The 21,691-nt window shown below is 46.9% G+C and overlaps 1 protein-coding gene across 1 annotated transcript in view; it reads right to left on the bottom strand.

Moving 5' to 3' along the window:
• The window catches only part of ZNF831 (zinc finger protein 831), a 113,385-nt gene extending 101,990 nt beyond the window's left edge, over positions 1-11,395 (bottom strand). Inside the window, exon 1 of the mRNA XM_003810806.4 lies at positions 10,890-11,395. The gene's annotated coding sequence lies outside the window, so the exon portion shown is untranslated. The remainder of the gene's footprint in view (positions 1-10,889) is intronic.
• Between the last annotated feature and the right edge of the window lie 10,296 nt (positions 11,396-21,691).

Below are 21,691 nucleotides of genomic sequence, written 5' to 3'. Positions count from 1 at the left end.
ATAGCACAACAGGATGACTACAGTCAACAATAATTTATAGCACATTTAAAAATTAAAAGAGTATAATCAGAATGTTTATAACACAAAGAGATGATAAATGCTTGAGGTGATGGATGCACCATTTACCCTGATGTGGTTATTAAACACTGCATACCTGTATCCAAATATCCCACGTATCCCATAAATATATACACCTACCATGTGCCCATAAAAAGTAAAAAATAAAATAAAATTTTAAAGAATTGTTTTAAAGTTCTTTCTTCTTTTTAAAAAAATATTCAGTTGAGATGTTTATTCCACCTTTTAAGAATTCTGCCTTTGCAATAACATAGAGGGACCCAGAGGACGTTATTCTCAGTGAAATAAGCCAGGCAGAGAAAGAAAAATACTATCTGATGTCACTTCTATGTGGAATCTAAAACAGTCAAACTTATAGAAGCGGAGAGTCCAGTGGTGATCACCAGGGAGTAGGGGAGGAGAAATGGGGAAGGTGAGGGTCAAAGGGTACAAAGTTTCAGTTATGCGAGATGGCTAAGTTCTGGAGGCCTAGTACACAGCAGAGTGTCTGTTTTGCCTATTTAACATTTTCTTTCTTTTCTATTTATTTATTTATTTATTTTTGAGACAGAGTCTCACCCTGTCGCCCAGGCTGGAGTGCAGTGGTGCAATCTCGGCTTACTGCAATCTCCGCCTCCTGGGTTCAAGCCATTCTCCTGCCTCAGCCTCCCGAGTAGCTGGGTTTACAGGCTCCCACCACCAAGCCTGGCTAATTTTTTTCTATTTTAGTAGAGACAAGGTTTCACCATGTTGGCCAGGCTGGTCTCAGACTCCCGACCTCAGGTGATCCGCTCGCCTCAGCCTCCCTGGGATTACAGGCGGGAGCCATTGCAGTCAGCCCACGTACTTAAAATTTTCTAAGACAGTAGATCATATGTTATGTTTTCTGGCCACAGATAATAATAAAGGAGGCGAGAGGAAACTTTGGGAGGTGAATATGTCTACGGCCTTAATGGTGCTGATGGTCTCACAGGTGCATACTTATCCCTAAAGTCATACAGTGTATGTTAAATACATACAGCTTTTTACGGGACTTGCTTCTAAGCGCTGGGAATTTCAGTCTTCGGCTGAGCATGAGGGGAAGCACACAACTCATCATGTACCCTTTAGGTGGACCCTACTCCTTCCTCTCTAGTCTTCGGTTGAGCATGAGGGGAAGCACACAACTCATCATGTACCCTTTAGGTGGACCCTACTCCTTCCTCTCTAGTCTTCGGTTGAGCATGAGGGGAAGCACACAACTCATCATGTACCCTTTAGGTGGACCCTACTCCTTCCTCTCTAGTCTTCGGTTGAGCATGAGGGGAAGCACACAACTCATCATGTACCCTTTAGGTGGACCCTACTCCTTCCTCTCTAGTCTTCGGCTGAGCATGAGGGGAAGCACACAACTCATCATGTACCCTTTAGGTGGACCCTACTCCTTCCTCTCTAGTCTTCGGTTGAGCATGAGGGGAAGCACACAACTCATCATGTACCCTTTAGGTGGACCCTACTCCTTCCTCTCTAGTCTTCGGTTGAGCATGAGGGGAAGCACACAACTCATCATGTACCCTTTAGGTGGACCCTACTCCTTCCTCTCTAGTCTTCGGTTGAGCATGAGGGGAAGCACACAACTCATCATGTACCTTTGGGTGGACCCTACTCCTTCCTCTCTAGGAGGGGCTTTCTGGCACATGTCTCAAGGCCAGACTCTGAAGATGAAGTCTTCCCAGAGGAGGAGAATTGTTCCTTTCACTCAGGGTCTCCAACCCATCTCTTACCATTCCCAAAGGAGGGGAGACTTTTGGAATTTTAGAGCCAACAGTGCTTCAGGGATTATCTAATGCAGCCACATCACAATACGGTGCCCCTTCTCTCCTTCCTACACTCAGGGTGGACAGTGCGGCCTGGCCCCAGCACTCCTCCCTGCTGCGCTGGGCAGCGGAAGCCAGCTTTACCTGGACTTCCAAGGCAATCATTCCCAGTAAGATTTAGCACCTAAGCTAAAACCAATTTGCTACGCCCTCATTCTAAAGATCACAGAGCAAGAAAAGTTGACCAGCTAATGAGCAAGATGGGAACAAACCCACCTCTCACCAGAGCCCAGCCAGTCACCCAAAACACCAAATCCCAGCTGCTCCCATTCACATCAGGGTGCTCTAGGCATGTATGTGCAGACAGAGACGCAGCTGCACGCAGACAAAAATATTAGTGCATTCATGTGCCCAGCCTTGCCTGCTTTCCTGCCTGCTAACAAGTGTTCTGGCTTTGTCCAATCTCTTCCTTCCCTTCCTCCTACTTCTGAGAGGTTTTGCCTTTACTAGACTGTTCTATAATCTTTTGTATGATGTATAATCAAGATAATTGGGAAACAATGACAAAAGCCAAACAGGCAGATTGTAATGAAAAAAAGCTATGAAAGAGGAAGACATTATCCCTCCCAGGTGTCAGGGAAACTGTATTCAAGTTACTTGTCCAGCAAATACTGACTGACTCCCCAGCACATCCCAAGTTTCATTCACGGCTGTAAGATCAGGGGAGAATAAGAAAGCGGCCCCCTTGCCGTCATGGGACTGACATTTCAGTGTGAGAGACGGGTATAAATAGGAAAATACGTACATGAGTGAAGTGATTTTAGAGAAAATCGCAATGAAGGAAAAGGAATAGAGTGGTATGATGATGAGTCACAGGGGAGGGGTAGGAGGCCGTCTATGAAGACAGACCTGGGAGATAAGAAAGATTCAGCCCCAGGCACATCTGAGGGCAAAGGGCAAAAGACGGTGCGGTGAGTGCCAAGGCGCTAAATGGGCACTCTTCCCTGCGATGCAGAAACCAGCAGAAGGCTCATGAGTTGTCAGGGTCCCCACAAAGTGGGCAGAGCGAGGAGAGAAGCCAGGCAGCATGCCGGGGACAGATGACACAGAGCTTAGGCCACAGGAGAAGTTTTGTTCCAAGTGGCATAGGACTTGTCTCCGAGAGAAAGTCATTAAGAGAAGCAGCAAGGGCAATGCAAAAGGAGGAACTTCTCATGGAGTCTGAAGAAGAGGGACACTGGAGTTGCTGCAGGATGGGAGGAAAGTGGAAGGAAAAGGAGGTACCAATCACAGGGGATTGGGGTAGAGACCGCTTCGGCTTCACAGGGTTCGAGCAGAGAGCTTGAGTTATGGTGCTTTCTGCTTACTGCTCTGGGACTGCACCACCTGGGTCCTATCCCAACACGGTTATGTGTACCTTCTACGTGGGTTACTAACACGTGTGAATGAGCATGTGTGCATTCTTGGAGAAGCACTTAGTCTCTGCATGTATGTCTTTCCCCAATCCTACATGGGAAAACCAAATCTGGCTCTCCCAACCCACTGCGAGAAGTGATCTCCCCACTGCCAAACCTCGGCAGCAGGGTCCCTGTGACACTTTTAGGTGAATCTTGGCTCGTCTCACATTGTAGTGGATTTAGCTTAGCTCTCTGGACTCTAAGATCTTCAAAAGTGAGAGCTGCACTTTTTTTATGACTAGCTCTTTCTAGCATCCTCTGTGAAGCATGACCAACCCACCAGGCTGCAGGAGTCTCCACCACCTCTAGGGTCCTGTGCCACCATAGTCACTCCTCACCACCTGAACAGGACAGTGCCCTGTAATGACTGGTTTATACGTCAGGCTTTCTCATCAGACCATGTGCTCCTTGAAGGAGTAGATGAAAATTTCTCTTTCTTAGCCCAGCTCCAAGTAGGTACTTGGTAAACAATTGTCCAATGGAATCTCTCAGCTATTTTGGGAGAGCAAAAATTGCTTGTGGCTTTTTCAAAGAGTTTGCTACAGTACAAAGTAGCAGGACAGTAATTCCCTCTCCAAGACTATGCTGGCCAAAGCCTCCTCCTGCCCTGTCCTTGACCTCCTGGAGTTCAGCTTGATGGGGTCACCAGCCCCCAACCACATTTGCCCTTCATAGGGTGTGCTGGTGAGCCCCCGGAACCATTGAACATGTCCGTCCAGCCTTCCAATCAGCTCTTGGCAGCGGGGCACCCAGGCTGCCAGGGCAGCTTCCAGCACGAATAAGCGCTTGGCCCTGTGTGCCTTGGCACTCACTCCCTCAATGAGGCAATCCACTGCTCCTGCCAAGCCTTCCGCTCCCAGGGGGAGGCTGTCCCAGGAAGATGCGCCCAGCCCAGGGAGGAGGGACAAACAGAAATCGGGCCCTGACCTTCTCAAAAGTCAGGCAAGGGGTCTGGAGCAGGCTTAAGATCTTGTTGACTCCTTCCTGTTCTCTCCGGGTCCAGTTCCACAGGATTTGGCTCTGTTGGGAAGAACACAGAGCATGTGGGCTGGGGGCCAATGCACGTGTGCTCGGCAGCAAGGGTGGTGGGAAAATCAGGTGGGTGCTGAGCTCAGGAACAGGGACTGTATGAGACACTGCTCAGGTGGGAAAGAGTGAGTTGTTGAGTCTGTTGGACTGAGGATGGTGGCGATGGCAAAGTGGGATTTTGGTCAAGTTGTACAGTCCACAGCTGGCCAAAGTCCAGTTTCCTCCCTTCACCTTCACCCCTGCTACATGCAAAGCCTTCTCCACCACAAGCAGAGGGATCTTTTTTAAACACAGAAGTCCACCCACACATCCCCACTCTAGCTAAAACCTTGTAGTAGCCTCGTCACTCTTGGAACAAAGTAATGTCCTCCACCTAGCAGGGCCCATGTAGGCCAGCCTCTGCCCACCTCCTCAGCCACTTCCCAAGCCCCACTTCTGGTTGCCTGCAGCACAGCCACATACTGGCCTTTTGGCTCCTTGGATGCTGGCCCATGTCAGGGGCCCCAAGGGAGCTGTACTCAAGGCCTGAAGTGCTCTTTCCATTCCCTACTGCCTCCTACTCAAGCTTCACTTATGCCCTCAGGGAAGCCTCGGGCACCTGCTCCCTGAGCAGCTCAGATTCCCCAGAGCTCATCACAGCTGCAATTAAAAAATTAAATGTATCATTACTTGCTTAACGTCGCAATCCCCATAAGAGCAGGGACTTTGTACCCTATTCGCCAGCTCCAAGCCCACTGCCCCGGCATGCACGGATGGATGCGTGCACCCTCCAATCAAACCAAAGGCCCCCAGGCTCTCCTCCACACTTTGCTTATGCTGTTCCTCAGCCAGGAATTCCCTTCCTTCTCTTGATCCACAAACCCAAAATCCACCTGTCCACCTACTCGCTGCCTCCTCAACCAAGGCCTCTGGAAACCCCCAACCCCCTGTGAGTGGTGATCTCCCCCTCCCGAACCTCAGCAGCAGGGTCCCTGTGACACTTTTAGGTGAATTTATGCCTGTCTTACATTGTACTGGATTTAGCTTAGCTCTCTGGACTCCTAAGATCTTCAAAAGTGAGCGCTGTACTTTTTTTCTCATTACTAGCTCTTTCTAGCACCTAAGCTGGTACCTGGCAAACAGCAATGACTAATAACTATTATGATTGATCAGGCAACAGACTAGTGAAACCTCCAAGCTGGGGTGTGAGGGAGGTGCTGTCATCACAAATATTGCTTAACAGATGAGGAAAGGAGGTTGATAGTGGTGAGGCAGCTCGCCCCAAACCACTCAGCCAGAGACTGGCAAAGACAACCTGTGGCTGAGGCTATATGGCCCCCACACCAGCATGTTCAACCATTCAATCAAGCCCCGCCTTTGGTGTACACCTTCCCCTTGCAGCATCGCTAGACAGAGGGGCTGGGCAGCCACCTCCTATGGGTCTCCCGAAGGTTCAGCGTTCCCTTGTGGAGAACATCTCCAATACATGGGGCTCAGCCGGCACCAGTATTTGAGGCCAACCCTACTAACTCTAAGAGCGCAAATACAAAACAATCTTAGCTAAAACTACTACAAATCTCCATAAAGGACTTTTCAAAACAGTGCTCTCTTCAGAAAGTCCACGCCCAGGAGCTGGTGTTGAAAGCCATCCCTCATTCACCTGGCAGCGATTCACCTGACCGGCCTGCAGAACTCAGGTGGAGTCTTGGCTCGGTATCTCACCAGTTGTGGCCAAGTTATTTTACCTTTCTAAGCCTCGAGGTTTTCATCTGTCAAGTCAGGGCAACAAGAGCCCCAGGCACGTGGGAGAATTAAGCACAAGATGCTAGCACAGGGTCAGGTGTATCATAAACACCTGGTCAATGCTCACAGTAGCATCACTGTGGTTAGGATTATTCTCCTCAAAGGTCTGCAGTCCTGTGGCATCTCAGCAGGAGGGTGCCCAGGGAAAGGGCCATTTCCTTCTGTCCAGAGATGGGTGCTGGAGCCTCAGGAAGGGTTATCCCAGGAGAGAGAAGCCATGTGGCTTGCTGGGAATACACAGATCAGGGTGGCAGGTCATGCACGCATCAACACACCCCCTCCAGCCTTAGGCATCCACCTCCATGCTAGCCCCCCGGCATCTTCATCCACACCAGGAAAGTAAGTGTGTGCATGTGTCCCAGCCCACATGTACCGGGAACATGGGCCTCTCCAGAGACCCAGCCGCTATCAGCCCGGTACCCCTGCCCTATCGGAAACCCATGGACGGCTGGAGGCTGTGCTCATGGGTCTCCCATCTGGGCAGGCGGGCCAAGTGTATTTGCATATAATTTGCATGGTTGACACAGCCGTTCCCATCTCTGCAAGGAGAACTTCCAAGCTAACCTGTTATTACTGCTCCTCTGAAGCTGGCACTGCCCGCCTGCCCACAGCCAGCGAGTACTATGCAGAGAGACAGGCCAGGAGCTGACTGAGTGTTTGGGTGCGCCACACCAACCTCCCTGAGCCTCTGTTTCTCTCCTGGACAACAAATCACTACACACCTCCGTTGGGCAGACTCAAGGAGAGCTCCTTGCCCACAAAATGACAGCGTGTGCTGGCGCGGAGTACTGGCCACAGCATAGTGGGCTGTTTGTTATTCTCAGAAGGTCAGGAATTAATCTGGATGGAGAAGTTTGCCTCAACGTTCTTCCCAGATGATGGTTCTGAGTCTCATACGGTGGGTCCCCTATGCTGTGGTTACTGTTCATAGATGATCTATAAAAACACAGGATTGCCTAGTTAAATTTGAATTTCGAAGAAATAATAAATATTTTAGTTTAAGTATATCCTGTGCAGTCTTTGGGACACGCTTATACTAACAAAGTATTCATTGTTCACCTGAAATTCCCATTTTAACGGGGCATCCTGTATTTTATCTGACAACCCTACCTGTGACCCGAGGTCCACTGGTTTCCATTACGACTTATATCCTGTTTTCTCACAGTTTTTACCTAAACTCAAAGGAACACAGTCTCTGTTTCCTAAATGTGCAGCTTCCCAATCTAGGATAGGGAGGGCAGAGGTTGCATGTGAGGAAAATTGAGACTTGCTGAGAGGAGAGAGGGAGGGAAGGAGAGAGAGAGAACATGTGTTTCCTAATTGAGGTAAAAATCTAAAATCTGTTCCTCTTTGGTTTCTGTGAGGAGCCTGGTGGTTACCATTGTGAACGTGAGGCCACGTTTCCTGTGGCAAAGGGTATGTGTGTTTTTATCAACAGAGCCCGTTTCTAGGGCTCCTCTCAGGATGTGAGGCCCGTAGCAGGTCACAGAGGAAAAGGCGGGCCATGGCGGGGCAAAGGGGGCTGGCGCTGGCGTTGGATGGGGGTCCAGCCATTGAGGCTCCCTGGAGAGCCTTAGCCCTGTGTGGGACGACAGCCCCCCTCAGGGCCTCGGCTCAGATTTCCCTGTGCACACCGGCCAGCTGGAACATTCCACAGAAAAAGGCAGTGGAGACTGGGCCTTGCTGGATTCCCTGGGGCCCTCAGGGCAAGTTCCAGCCCCGCCATCCGCACAGTGTCAACATCACAGGGACAAGGCTCAGGCATGAAACGTGTGTTGGGGGCCCTGTGGATGGTGTCTGCTCTCCATACAGGGGCTCTGCAGCCTCTCTCTCCGACAGGCCAAGCCCAGGCTTTTGGCGCTCACTCAGGAGGGAACCCTTTTCCTTCACGATTTTTTTTGGAGGAGGGAGATCTTATTTTATAGTAAGATCAATAGATATATTATGGAGTATAAGGTTAAAGTTTTATATCTTTAAGATACAATGCAAAAAGTAAAATAAAATGTATAAGACTACGTTTCTTCCTCCATAAAATGGTATTGGGGAAGGCGCCAACCACATGGGGCCATTACAGAGATTAGACAAAGAGACATAAGCAAAGCCCTTCTTTGGCACAGCCCCAGGCCACAGTCACATCTTCTTTAATTGGAAGTTTGCCATTGAGACTGGGCCCAAGGATTAACATCCCTTCATCTCGTCTGGCTTATCAGACCTCCACACACAGAAAGAAATTGCAAAGCAGCAAAGGGAGTCTAGGTTTTGAGCACCAGAGGAAGCTGGTTAATCTTCAGTTGATTTTCTGATGGCACCTCTGGTCTGATCTCAAACAGAGGATGGGGTCTGAGAGCCCTTACCTTGTCTGACCCATCAAGATGGGTACCCATCCTATTCATCTGTGGCCACAGACACGGCCAGCCTGGAAGGGATGGAGACCCTCGTTACCAATGGAGACACCATCCCCTGGCTCTGCCCCTCACGGCCTCTGGCCAGGGCTGAACTCGAGTGCCCGCAGCCCAGAACGCTGCAACTGCACCTGCTCTCCAAGGCACAAGATGCTCTGGGGAAGGATGTGGTAAGCTGTGTCCAAGGTGCAGAGGTGTTGTGGTCAGGAGGGCAGAACTCTCACCAGGTATGTGGGTCTGAGGTAGGAGGCGGCAGGACCTCTGAATCTCCTGGCTGGGTGACAGGATGGAATTGAGCCTCAAGACATGAGACCCAGAGTCAGCACCCTGCTTGCTCTCACGCTCTGTTCTAACCCATCTTCAGAACATCAGAAATGTAGCAGTGGTGATGCTTCCCAAGGACTGAACAGGGACTTTGCCACTGGTCCTCAGAGCTCATGTGCACCCCTTGGATATCCCCCCTCAACAGAGAGGCCAGCCCCATTCCATCATGGAAACCCTCCCAGCCTACTCTGATGAGATTGTCCGTGTCCCTGTCTTGGATGGGCCGACCACAAATGACTTAGGAACTAAACGAAGACTATGCATTGGCCTTGACCAATGGCACTTAACAATTAGCGTCAATGGCCCCATCAGGCTCTAGGTTAGTAGGCGAATATTCTCAAACATTTCAGAGAGTATAAGGGACGTCTCTTCTAATTAGGGTCCATGATGTAGTCATACTTTCTTATTGATCTAATAATTGGTGCAAATGTACAAAAACAGCTGTCCCAACAGTGTGCTGCCACGTGGCCTTGGGTTTTTCATTCTGGCCTGTAATCCCCCCTTTTACCACCTCGGAAAGCAAGGCTTCATGCGTACAATCATGCCTGCATTTCAGCTGCTCTTCAGATTTACAGCCTCGCCTCTGAAATATGAACAGGTTTTTTGGAGATAATTAGTCTCACACACAACTTCAGCCAACATCTGATCAACCCCAGTCATATCATTAGTTCTTGCTAACATATTACACTTTGCCTAAACTATATTGGAAGATGTTCTCCAGTTATGATATCTGATTTGTCAAAATCAGCCTTGTTTGGAGATGAGGGGGGCCTCATTCTTCCTTGTGGTAGGAGAGCTGCCCTCAAAGCCTTTTCTTTAAATTCTAAGCCAGGATCCAACATCTTTGCCTTTTCCCAATTTCAGCTTGTACAGCCTTTCCTTTTAAAAAACAAAGTATAACAATTGTAATTCTCCCTTGGCCACTGGCCAGACATCCAAGGGCCAGAGTGAGGAGATTAACGGATACACCCAGAGGGGACAAGGTCGGAGAGCAGAACATTCTGGACACATGTTTGTGTCAGAGACCAGACCCCAAAGGACTGGAGAGCTCCCATTAAGAAGGGCTGGTACCTCCAGCTAGAGTGACACGCGAGGGCCCTTCAGAGCCTGTGCATGGAACATGCCTGTGACATTAATTAATGCCAGGCAAAATGTAACAGCAGATCTTGGAAACTAAAAATAGATCTTTACTAACTGATTCATCCCCTGACTGCACAGAATTTGGAGCTTTTTGTCTGCTTCTCTTCTACATGTACATTACATTACGGCCTTTTTTCCCCCTTTTCTCCATCTTTGTTGTTCTTCCTTTTTCCTCTCCTTCTTGGTGAAAGGTCTAAACCTTCCAGAAGCGATGTCCCCACTCAGCTCCCCTCCGACCCAGAGACATGCTCGATAAGCAAGGAGATTACTCCTTCTCCTGCTCCCATGGTTGTCAGCCATGTAATCTGCACTTAGTATTTTCCATGCCGAGGTCCCTGCCTGTTGCATTCCACACAGAACTCTGCAGCTTCATTTCCTATTAGAGTCCCTTCTATTTTAGACTTTGTTGATTTCTACTAGGAAGGAAGCCTATTTTAAAAAAATTAGCTGGACAGCTGGGTCTGATTGCTTTTGATTACTGGGCTTGGGGCCACTAGGGAAACAGGCTTCCCAAAGCCCCTTGGATGGAGGACCATTTCATAGGGCCCCAAAAGTGTGAGTCACTACTCACTCTAGAGAGGAAGGGCCAGCAGCCCCGGTTGGAAATCAACAGGTCAAGTCAAAGGCAGGACGGCACCTTCATCCACATCTGAGGTTTACAAGGCTGTGCTGAAAGGTGAGGAGGAGGGGCTAGAAGCCCCTTGGTTCAAGAGATCTCACGGGGACCTGAGCGGGGCTCGTGTCAGAGATAACTGCGTGTGCTTGGAAGGAATCATCCATCATGCTTGCCTGATAGAATCACTCGGGAGGCAACAGACCAGGCTCAATGATTAAGATCCCTTCATCTGGCCTTGCATCCCAGACCTCCAGGTGCACAAAGAAATCACAAAGTCCTCTCTCACCTTTAAGTGCTCAGTCCACAGGCAGGTGGGGGCTGCCGCTCTCTCCCGAAAACCGGTGGCTCCGATGAGGCAGGAGCATTCTCCCTGCTCGTCCCATCTCTGCCTCTGCTTCTCTTTATGCCTTCTCTAGAGAAAAACCGACTGCTGGAAATTTAAAAAAAGAAAAATTGTGTGTGTGGAGGGTGGTGGGTGTCGGGGTTGCTGGGGCGGTGGGGGTGGCAGAGGGACACCGGGGGTAGGTGTGCAGCCTGCCCTGGTGTGGGCTCGGGTTTAATGGCCGACGCTGGTGATATGGTTTGCCTGCTGAAGCTCAGTGCCACGGCAGCTCTGTGTGTGGGCGGCGGCAGCTACACGGCTGGGTTTCAAACCATTACACTGAACATTTGCAAACAGATAAAAAAACAAAACCATCCGGTACAAATGGAAACTTCTGTTCTCCTTTCTCTTCCTGCACTCTTTCCCCTTGCACCTCTCCTCTTCAGTTGAGGAGGAGGAGGGTGAGGGTGGGCATTTCTCTGTCTGGGCTCCCTTGGTCCCCTCTTTTCCAACCATACCACTCCCACGGCCACTCACATGGACAGGGAAATCAGGTCTTCCAGACCAACTCCCTCAGCTTTGGGAATGTCCAGTCATGTGAGAAGGATTTTCTCTCCTCCAGGGTCTTGCTCAGAATCCAGCCACTGAGAGCCACCAAACCAAAAGAGGGTGTGGGCTTCCATATCTGACATTCTTTCATCCTTCCTAGTTTCAAAGCCACCTTAGAAATGGCCAAACACAAAGTGGGGTGAGGTGTCCTTTCACATCTAGGTGACACTTTTCCCGCAGAACATCATGCACACAGTGGAATGTGATACTCCATGAAAAGACAAGAGGTCTTGTGGTCAAATGACTTTGGGAAATGTTGCAGCCTGTATTGCTCTGGAATAATCATAGAGCACATTACCAGGTAAAGGCTCTGAGAAGTCCTGCAATAAAGAATCTTGTTTTACCTTGTTTAATCCAACATTTTCAAAAAGGGTAAGACCTTAAAGGACCGACCCCTCCTCTCCCTTAACAAAGACAATGACACACACAAACACACACACAATCTTCCGTCCCTCAGCCCAATGGTAACGTGACTCAAGTCAATTATTTTAGCCAGAGAGCAAGATTGGGCCAGAAAGGATACATGTGGGGAAAGGGTCCAGTCAAAGTTCACCATCTAAGGACACTATCAGCTTGGAATTAACCAAGGTGCCACAAATGGTTATCAATGAACATGAGACTGTGGCTGTGGTTCATGAACAGAGCGTGAACCGGACCATCCACAGATGATTTCTCAGAACTGTGGGTCACTGTCAGTACATCTTCCCTCCCACCCCAGCAGGTCTGCTCCTCACTGCTCCTGCCCATGCATGGGGGCAGCCTGTGGCCAGGTAACAGGAACAAGCACTGTGGGACAAATTTACAGGCCCTCCCTGCCCAAGAGCCCTCCAGACAGTCTTCTGGACACTATAAAAATTAAATGAGATGTCCTCTAGGACATGAAACTTAGGAGGCAGAAGAACAGAAGCCTGAAACACATCAACTCCAGAAGACACATTTGCTGAAAAGACGCACTTATGTTGGCAGTGACTCTACCAGGACGAGAGGCAGGGAGGTTGACACAGGGGGTAGGAGAGGAAAGAATGGTGCCTCTGCTGGGTTTGAGGGTTTCTATGAGTCATCAGTGCAGCAACAGAAGAGGCTGACAGACCCTCCACAGCACGCCATCTGTAGGGCCTCGGGCAAGCCCTTCCCGTCACCATCTCCTCATATGAAAATGGGTTAAGTCAACTGTTCTCAACCAACAGTGATTTTTTTTCCCCTCTGGGGACAATGGGTAATGTCTGAGGACATTTTTAATTGTCATAACTAGGGCAGGGTGCTAGGCCTCTAGCGGGTAGAAGCCAAGGATGCTGCTAAGCACCCTACAATGCCCAGGACGCCTCCACCACAGAGAACTGATCAAGGCTTCCATGTCAGGAGTGCAGAAGGTGAGGAATCCCAGCCTCAGCAACCCCTCCAGCCTCCTTCTGTGGGGCTCAACTGAGACGACACCTGTGAGAATCCTGTGCACATTGAAGGCAGTTATGTTCTACTGTGTGTGGTAAGGAAGCGACTGTCATATCATTTAAATGGCATTTAATTTCTTGTTGGGTGACAAGATGGAAACAGATGGAAAGCAGAGTAAAAACTCTGCTTCAGATGAAAAAAAGAGAAAGCTGGCCTGCCTTAAAAACACTCCAAATTACATGATTTTAAAAAAAAAGAAGTAGAAAGAAACAAAATGCCTCCTCTTGCTTAAGTACATCAGACAACTTGAACTCTGTGTGAACAGAGTGAAATGGGCACAGAAAAGCTTTAAAAAGCTTGCGAGCACTCAGCGGATAATCACTGGTAATTAGAGCATTTTATAGAATCCATTAAAGTGGCTTTAAACAAAGCTGAAAATTATTTGTTGACCTTCACTCTGAAGGAGGCTACCGGTCATGCTGACAACAGTAATGTGTCCAGCCTGGTTGGGGATTTTCTTTTAAAGAAATCCTGGGCCAGACTTGCAATATAATCCTCAGCACACACTGAATTATTAGAGGCCAAGAAAAGGAGAAAGTGAAGTTAAAGTTCAGACTGATCCTCGGGCCAACCATCCAGCCTTTAAGAAGAAAATCTGGCCATGTTCTGATCGGGAAACCCATCCTCCTCCCCAGAAGGACCCTGAAGGTGCAATTCCAATTCCACAGGCCCAGGACATGGTTTTTTCTTCCACGGCAGAGAAGTCCCAGGTGGGTGAGAGCTCTGAAGAGCCAGGTAGGGCCAGGCCTGCCATGGCTGGAGCGAAGGCAAGGCCCAGCCCAGGAGGGAAGGGAGAGAGGCTTGTGTGAGGAACAAGTACACAGCTCACTGTTCTTCCAATAAGGCTTTCAAGGAAGGGACGACCAGCTAAGTTTCTGACATAGACTCTGAACGGGACTCACACTAGCCAGTTCCATCAGCTACCTCTGGGTATCAGCATGGAGACCAAGCCCAGCCTGTTAGACTCAACTTTCCTGTGTCTTCTCCACCTGCCTACTTACTCACCAGAACAAGCAATGGTTGTGTATTTGAGCACTTTTCTAGGCCCTAGGAGCAAAATGGCAAATAAAAAACAAAAGCAGGGCCAGGTGCAGTGGCTCACACCTGTAATCTAAGCACTTTGGGAGGCCAAGGTGGGAGAATCATTTGAGGCCAGAAGTTGAAGTCCAGCTTGAGCAACAGAGCGAGACCCCATCTCTACAAAAATTAAAAAGTTAGCCAGGTGTGGTAGTGCACACCTGTGGTGCCAGCTACTCTGGAGGCTGTGGCAGGAGGATCCCTTTAGCCTAGGTGGTGGTCGAGGTTGCAGTGAGTTATGATCGTGCCACTGCACTCCAGCCTGGGCAACAGAGTGAGACCCTGGTCTAAAAAAAAATAAAAATAAAAAGCACAGTCCCTGACTTCAAGGAGTTCATAGTCAGTTGAGGTTAAAAAGACAAAAATCAAAGAATAATGAAAAATAATCAAATTAATTCAATGGCTGAGAGTTTGAACCTCTACAATGTGCTAGGCACTGAAAATATGAGTAGGCAAATTACTGTCAAAAACCATAATGAAAACAGAAAAGCACTATGAAATTTTTGCTAGAGGCATTCCTCATCAAATGCTGTAAAGCCAAGGCCACCTCTCTTTGTTAAAAGGGATTAGGAGGGACGAGGTGTTAACAACCTATTTCGCTGAGATCACTGGAAAGGGGGTAGCTTGCTGATTCTGTGATGTGTTGTTATTTAATCCCAGGTTCTGTGCACCCTAACGTCATCTTGTGCTCTTCCATGGCTACGAATCCCAAGCTTTGGAAACACTACCTTAAAGGTGGGGGTAGGGGGTATTGGGGAAGAAGAGAACACAAACCAGATTCAGGTCTTTCACGGAGGAAAGAAGGCTGTTCAGGACCTAGGACAGCTCCAGTGCCCATTGGCTAGTTTCCCATCCTTCCCAGGCTGCTGGCAGACCAAAGGAAGTACGGCTCCCAGCTCAAGTGCTTCCCACCATGAGGAATCAGTTACTCTTTCCATGGGAGTCTACTGATTCCTTCATGCCTCACTCCTTCATGGCTCTGCTCCTTCATAGCTTCCACCCTATTCCCCCTGCCAACTACTGACTCTCTACTACCCATCACTCAACTGTGTTGACGGAGGATCTGATTGGTTCACTTAGTCCATATGGAGCCTCACAGTTGGGCAGAGCTTGCCCTCTGGGTCAATACATTAGCCGCAAGCCATCCATAGAGGATTGCTGTGGGGCCACACAGACACCACTGAGCCAGCTCGGAATGAGGTGGCCAAGCCATGTGAGTTTCCCCAGACACGTAGAGCCAGCAGTTCACCACAGAGTGCTCTTCCCAACACAGGGGTGCTGGGAGATGAGGGTCCAGGCCAATCTGGGGGTTCATGGGATAATTTCACAGGGTTCACAGATAGTTTTTTAAACTATAATTGTTATATTTTTATTTTAACTGACTTTGACAGTACAGCTCTAGCTGACATAGCAAACTTATGTGTTTTCCTTTTAAATAAAGTTGTAACCATCAATTTAAAGAAAATTATTAATTTTGTTCTAAAATTTACATGGAAAGGCAAAGGAACTAGAATAGCTCAAGTATTTTGAAAAGGAGAATAAAGTTGGAGGAATCACATTACCTGATTTTAAGACTCACTCTATGGCAACAGTAATCCAGAGAGGGCCATGGTAATGGAGAAAAACACCTAAATCAATAGAACAGAATAAAGATCCCAGAAATAGACACACACAAATATGCTTGACTGATTTTGACAAAGGTGCAAAAGCAATTTTAATGGAGTAAGGATAATCTTTTCAACAAATGGTGCTGGAGCAAATGGACTCTGTAGGCAAAAATGAAAGAAAGAAAAGAAAAATCTATTCTACACCTCACACCTTATACAAAAAGTAATTCAAAATGGATCATAGATTTACATGTAAAACTATAAAACTTTTAGAGAAAAAAATTGGAGAAAAACTTTGAGACCCAAGATCAAAGTAGACTTCTTAGATGTCACACAAAAAAATACAATCAATAAAAGAAAAAAAATCAATAAATTAGACTTTATTAAAATTAAAAACTGGCTGGGTGCCATGGCTCATGCCTGTAATCCCAACACTTTGGGAGGCCAAGGTGGGCAGATTATTTGAGGTCAGGAGTTCAAGACCAGCCTGGCCAACATGGTGAAACCTCGTCTCTACTAAAAATACAAAAATTAGCCAGGTGTGGTGGTGCGCACCTATAATCCTAGCTACTCGGGAGGCTGAGGCAGAAGAATTGCTTGAACCTGGGAGGAAGAGGTTGCAGTGAGCTGAGATCGTGCCACTGCACTCCAGCCTGGATGACAGAGTGAGATGCCACAATAAATAAATAAATAAAATTTAAAACTATTGCTCTGCAAAAGACCCTGCACAAACCACATATCTGACAAAGGGCCAATATCCAGACAGAATATTATAAAGAACTTTCCAAACTCAACGGTAAATGAAAAAGTAAAACCATGATAAGATATCACTGCACACTTATCAAAATGGCTAAAATTAAAAATGACAACACCAAATGCTGGCAAAGATGTGGAGAAACTGGGTCACCCAGACCCAGTTGCTGATGTGAATGTAAAATGGGACAGTCACTCTGAAAAGTTTGGCAATTTCTATAGTTAAATAAGACGTTAGCATTGGAGGAAACTGGGTGAACTGGGACCTCTCTGTACTATTTTTGCAACTTCCTGTGGATCTATAATTATCGAAAAATAAAAGACTTCAGAAATGAAGAATATTAATTAAATAGTAGTCAGGTGATTTATGAATGCAGAAAAAAATTGTGATGGTGCCTAAGTTCTGTGGTTTACTGTTCCCATGGGGTGGAGGGCCCAGTCTCAACCAGGAGCAGACTCTCTGGCCAGCCTACCTTAGGCACCCAATGGATTTGCTAGAAACAAAACTCTAGCTCTTCTCCAGTCCAGGTATCTGGTCAAATTTAAAATCACGGTAGCCTCTGAGTCCAAATGAGCCAGCTTTCTAAATGGCCAGAGGCCTTGTTAAACTCAACTAAAATTGAACTGAATGACACAGCAGATGTCTTTGTGATAAGGGCAGTCTCTGAAAGAAATACCACATTTCATCACCTCTAAGAAACACAATTGCAAGAAGCACCATTATTTTTTGTTCCCCTGTGAAAGAAAAATACGCTGCCAATTAAACCACGACACAACGCATTCTTATCACTTAGAATTTTTAATTTTACTTATTGTAAGAGTTCTTTGAGACTTAATTAGACAGATTTTTATCACATATTACTATTGTGCATACATAAAAATGAAAATACAAGTGAAATAACTTGGTTGTTATTCCTCAAACTACTTTACACTGAGTCCAATTCTTCTGAATCACTGTTCCATTCAGACTCATCAATGTTTGGGGTTTTTCCATGCTCTATCATCCTCTGTGCATTCATCCACGAGCACTGATTATACGGCATTTCTTCAAAGAATCCATAAAAAGATTGAAAGTCAAGAGTGCTGGGCTTTGAGGACTCTTTAAAATTATATACAGTTTTTCTGCTTCGGGTCTGACTTCAGCAATGTCACTAAACATATTTGACTTGCTCTAGTCCTCCAGTCTGTCCCCACATCCATGACATTCATAGGGGTTAAAAGAGGGCTCCATTGTCCAATCTCGGATTCTTTTCCAGTGCACTGATGCTGGTCAGTTGCGTATTAGTTACATGTGTTCACTGGTCATTTGGTTGTTCACACCTGCACAGGTAATTCACCTGTGTCATGGCCTGAATAGCACACTGTGGACTCTAAGAGCCATCCTGATTTCAGAAAAGCAATCATGTTAAAAACTTTAGGGGGGCTGGGTGGAGTAAAAACAGAAAAACAGAAACAAGAATGGAAAATAAAAATTATTTTTATTTCAAGTTTCCATCTCAGAGATAATGAAATACAGTAAGTGGACTGTATTTATAGATATAAATAAATGCCCTTCAACAGGTAAATGATTAAATAAACCATAGTACATCCACACCATAGAAATACTATTCAACAATAAAAAGGAAGGAACCACTGTTATACCCAGCAAGTTGGATGAACCTCAAGGCCTAAGCGGAAAATAACAGTCCCGCACACTGTATGATTCAACGTATAACATTCTCCAAATGACAAAATTACAGAGATGGAGAAACACTTTATTTATAAATTGTCACGTTATTTATAAATGTAAATAAAATAATGTCAGAAGGCAGTAACCGCTGTCAAAAAAAAAAAGAAGGAAACAGAATTGAAAGTGGCTCTGGGGAAATGGACAGAGAGGACCTTTCTGAGGAGGGGATTTGCGAACAGTCTGAAAAATAAGAGAGTAAAGATCAAGGAAAAATCCAAGGGAACATCCGCTGGCTGTGTCCATCAGGGCCAGTTAGATCATGCTGCAGAACCAAGCCACTCCAAGTCCCAGTGGCCTAAAACAATAAACGTTTGTTTCTGCTTTATACTTCAGGTCCATAAGCAGGTAACTTCAAGACCCCAGAGTGATGGAGAAGCTGCTGTCTGGACAATCTCCAGTTGCCATGGCAAAGGAAAAGAAAAGGTGTAAATTCCACAGGGTTCTAAAAGCTTTTGCCCAGAAATGGCACGTGTCCCTCTGCCCACATTGCCTTAGTTACTAGGGAGACCTAACTTTGAGGGGGTGTGGGAATGGAGCATAATCTATTATGTGCTTGTGAGAAAAACCAAAAATATTTGTTGAACAACAGTAACAATGACCTCACAGGCAGAGCAGAGAGCAAGCAAGAGTGCAGTGAGGTGCAAACAAGCACAGTGATCAGGGGACGGGGGCCAGTGAGACTGAAGGATGGCAGAAGAGACTAGTGGCAGGGGAAGACAGCACCATAAAACATGGGGAGCCAGTCAGCACCCTGAAAGTGAGGAGCCTGTCAGCACCATGGAAAGCGGGGAGACCCATCCTAAAGCCCAGTCATGCCCCAGAAGCCACAGCTTCATCCTGATTATGACCTCAAATGCCTGCAGACAGAATTAAACAACTAATTGTATAATGAGGTGGTTGAATTACACCTAATTTCCACAAATGTTTTTGTTGAACAAACATTGCAATGCCAGAATGTGGTTTTCAATCATTTAATTAGTCTTCCAAAATGCTCCAAAATCGGTGTTAATCACAGTTTTAAAATAATACATCTAATGTGTCCCTAAATACATTACTGTGTCTCAGCATTAATCCTGCAATTAAATATGTCAAGTAATTCATACACATTTAACACCTGGTGTTTGGGATTTGGGAAATAATGCATTTCTGAAAGCAGGTAACCAATGCATGAAGTCCAAAGGAACTTAGCAATTTTCTCTGGGATAGCAAGAGAGGAAGGGGCCACAGTCTTGGAATTGGGGGGTGGGTGCAGAAATGACACAGGAATTGAAATGAAGGGCTTAGGATGTGACACAGGGTCAGAGTAGGCCTATCTTAGAATAACACAGCTGTGCCCCAGGGAACACATGGGCACTGCCAGGTCCCTCCACCCAGTGCTGGTTGCTATAAATGCTCTGCTGGCACCACTCCCACCTGCCTGGAGCTTCTGCCAGGATGTGGCCATGTTCATGATACTGCCATAAACCAAAGGTTAAAAACTGCAGGTTGACTCTGGCTTTGCAACTTCCATTCCACACAAGAATCCCTAACCCTGTGTCAGCTCAACTTCTACGGAATTAAAGGAAACTCTTCCAGGGGCAGAGAGCTGATGCAGACTCCAGCTTTGATAACCCCATAAAGTTTGAGCCACCAAAAGAACCTAAAAAGGTCTGAGTTTGAAGCTGACCACCTCTGAGGACCTAGAGATGTCAAGTAACATCTTGGCACTCCCTGTTCTCCAACCTGACATCATTGGTGAACAGAAATAGAGACTGATTACACAAAATGTAGTGAGAAAGGCAAGGTATTTTTCATCTTGTATACAGCGCTTCATTGATGCACAAAAAAAAAAGATGTATTGGGAGCATATTAAAGGCATATTAGTGCATATAACATCTAAAAAATCTGGATTTTGCCTGTCTTGGGATGAAAGTTTGGGTTTTGTAATAGAGACCCCAAATAACAGTGGCTTAAGCAAGATGAATGTTTATTTTTCTTCTGTATAATAATCACAACACAGACAGTCCAGAGGTGGGTGATGGATCCACAAAGTCAAAGACCCAGGCTCCTTCTAACTGGTTGCTCTTTCTCCCTAACAAATGCCCTTGCCCACATAGTCCAAGGTGCTTCACCAGCTTATTCCAGGAGGAACAAAGGGGTGGAAGGTGGATGCACCCCTTCCCTTTAATGGTGGGACATGAAAACTGCATAACTCTTTCCTGATCACAGCTCTTTCACCAGAATTTAGTCATCAGGCCATCCCTAGCTGCAAGAGAAGGTAGAAAGTTTTATTTCTATTCCGGGTAACCACGTGCCCAGCTAAAACCTGGGGGATCAGTTGCTATGAGATAGAAAGGAAAAAAGATTTTGGGGGACAACTTGTAGCCTCTGCTATGTTGCCTTACAGAAATCTGGAGTCTGGTGAGGAAGAAAAGAATATGGCCAAATTCCAACATTTTATCCTAGAATGAGCCAAATATCAGGATGAAAGCTCAGAGGAGGGGGGAGGTTTTGGACTGCAATCAAGAGGGAGCTACAGTATCTACCGCAAAGGATCATGGCAGGTTTAAACATGAACACGCAAGTGCAGCAACAGTTGGGTGTCAGAGGGTATCTTGAGCTCCAGGATCTCAGGACAGAGCTGGTGTCCTGTCCCACCATTTACTTTCTGGGTAATGTGGAAGGCAGAATTCTAACCACATCCCCTGGTTATTCAATCAAACTTTAATCTAGATACCGCTGCAAAAGGACTTTGCAGATGGAATTAAGGTTACAAATTAGCTCACTTTAAGATAGGAAAAATACTCTCAATTATAAAGTTGGGGCTGAAGTAATCACATGAACCCTTAAAAGCAGAAGAGAAAGGCAGGGCAATGAAGCAGCAGCAGAGGGTAGGAGATGAGGCAGGAGGGGAAGGAAGAGAGACTCGAAGCATGAGAAGGACTTGACAGCCTATGCTGGCCTTGAAGGGGGCCATGAGCCAAGGAATGAGGCAGCCTCTAGACCTTGACAATGTATTCAGCCCACAGTTAGTAAGAAAACAGGGACCTCAGTCCCCCAACCATGTGGAATTCAATTCTGATGACAACCTGAATAAGCTTGGAAGTGGATTCTTCCCCAGGGCTTCCAATAAGGAACACAGCCTACTAACTTTTTTTGAGACAGGGTCTTGCTCCGTTGCCCAAGCTGAAGTGCAGTGGTGCCATCATGGATCACTGCAGCCTCAAATTCCTGGGTTCAAGCAATCCTCCCACCTCAGCCTCCCAAGTATTGGGTTGGTGCAAAAGTAACTGTGGCCACTGAAAGTCATGGCAAAAACTGCAATTACTTTTGCACCAACCTAATAACTGGGATCACAGGCATGCACCATCATGCCTGGATTATTATTATTTTTTTTTCTGAGACGGAGTCTCGCTCTGTCACCCAGGCTGGAGTGCAGTGGCACAGTCTCGGCTCACTGCCAGCTCTGCCCCCCAGGTTCACGCCATTCTCCTGCCTCAGCCTCCTGAGTAGCTGGGACTACAGGCACCCGCCACCACGCCTGGCTAATTTTTTGTATTTTT

Source organism: Pan paniscus, chromosome 21 (genome assembly GCF_029289425.2).
Source record: "Pan paniscus chromosome 21, NHGRI_mPanPan1-v2.0_pri, whole genome shotgun sequence".
Classification (NCBI taxonomy): domain Eukaryota; kingdom Metazoa; phylum Chordata; class Mammalia; order Primates; family Hominidae; genus Pan; species Pan paniscus.
This window is presented reverse-complemented; position numbering and strand designations above follow the sequence as displayed.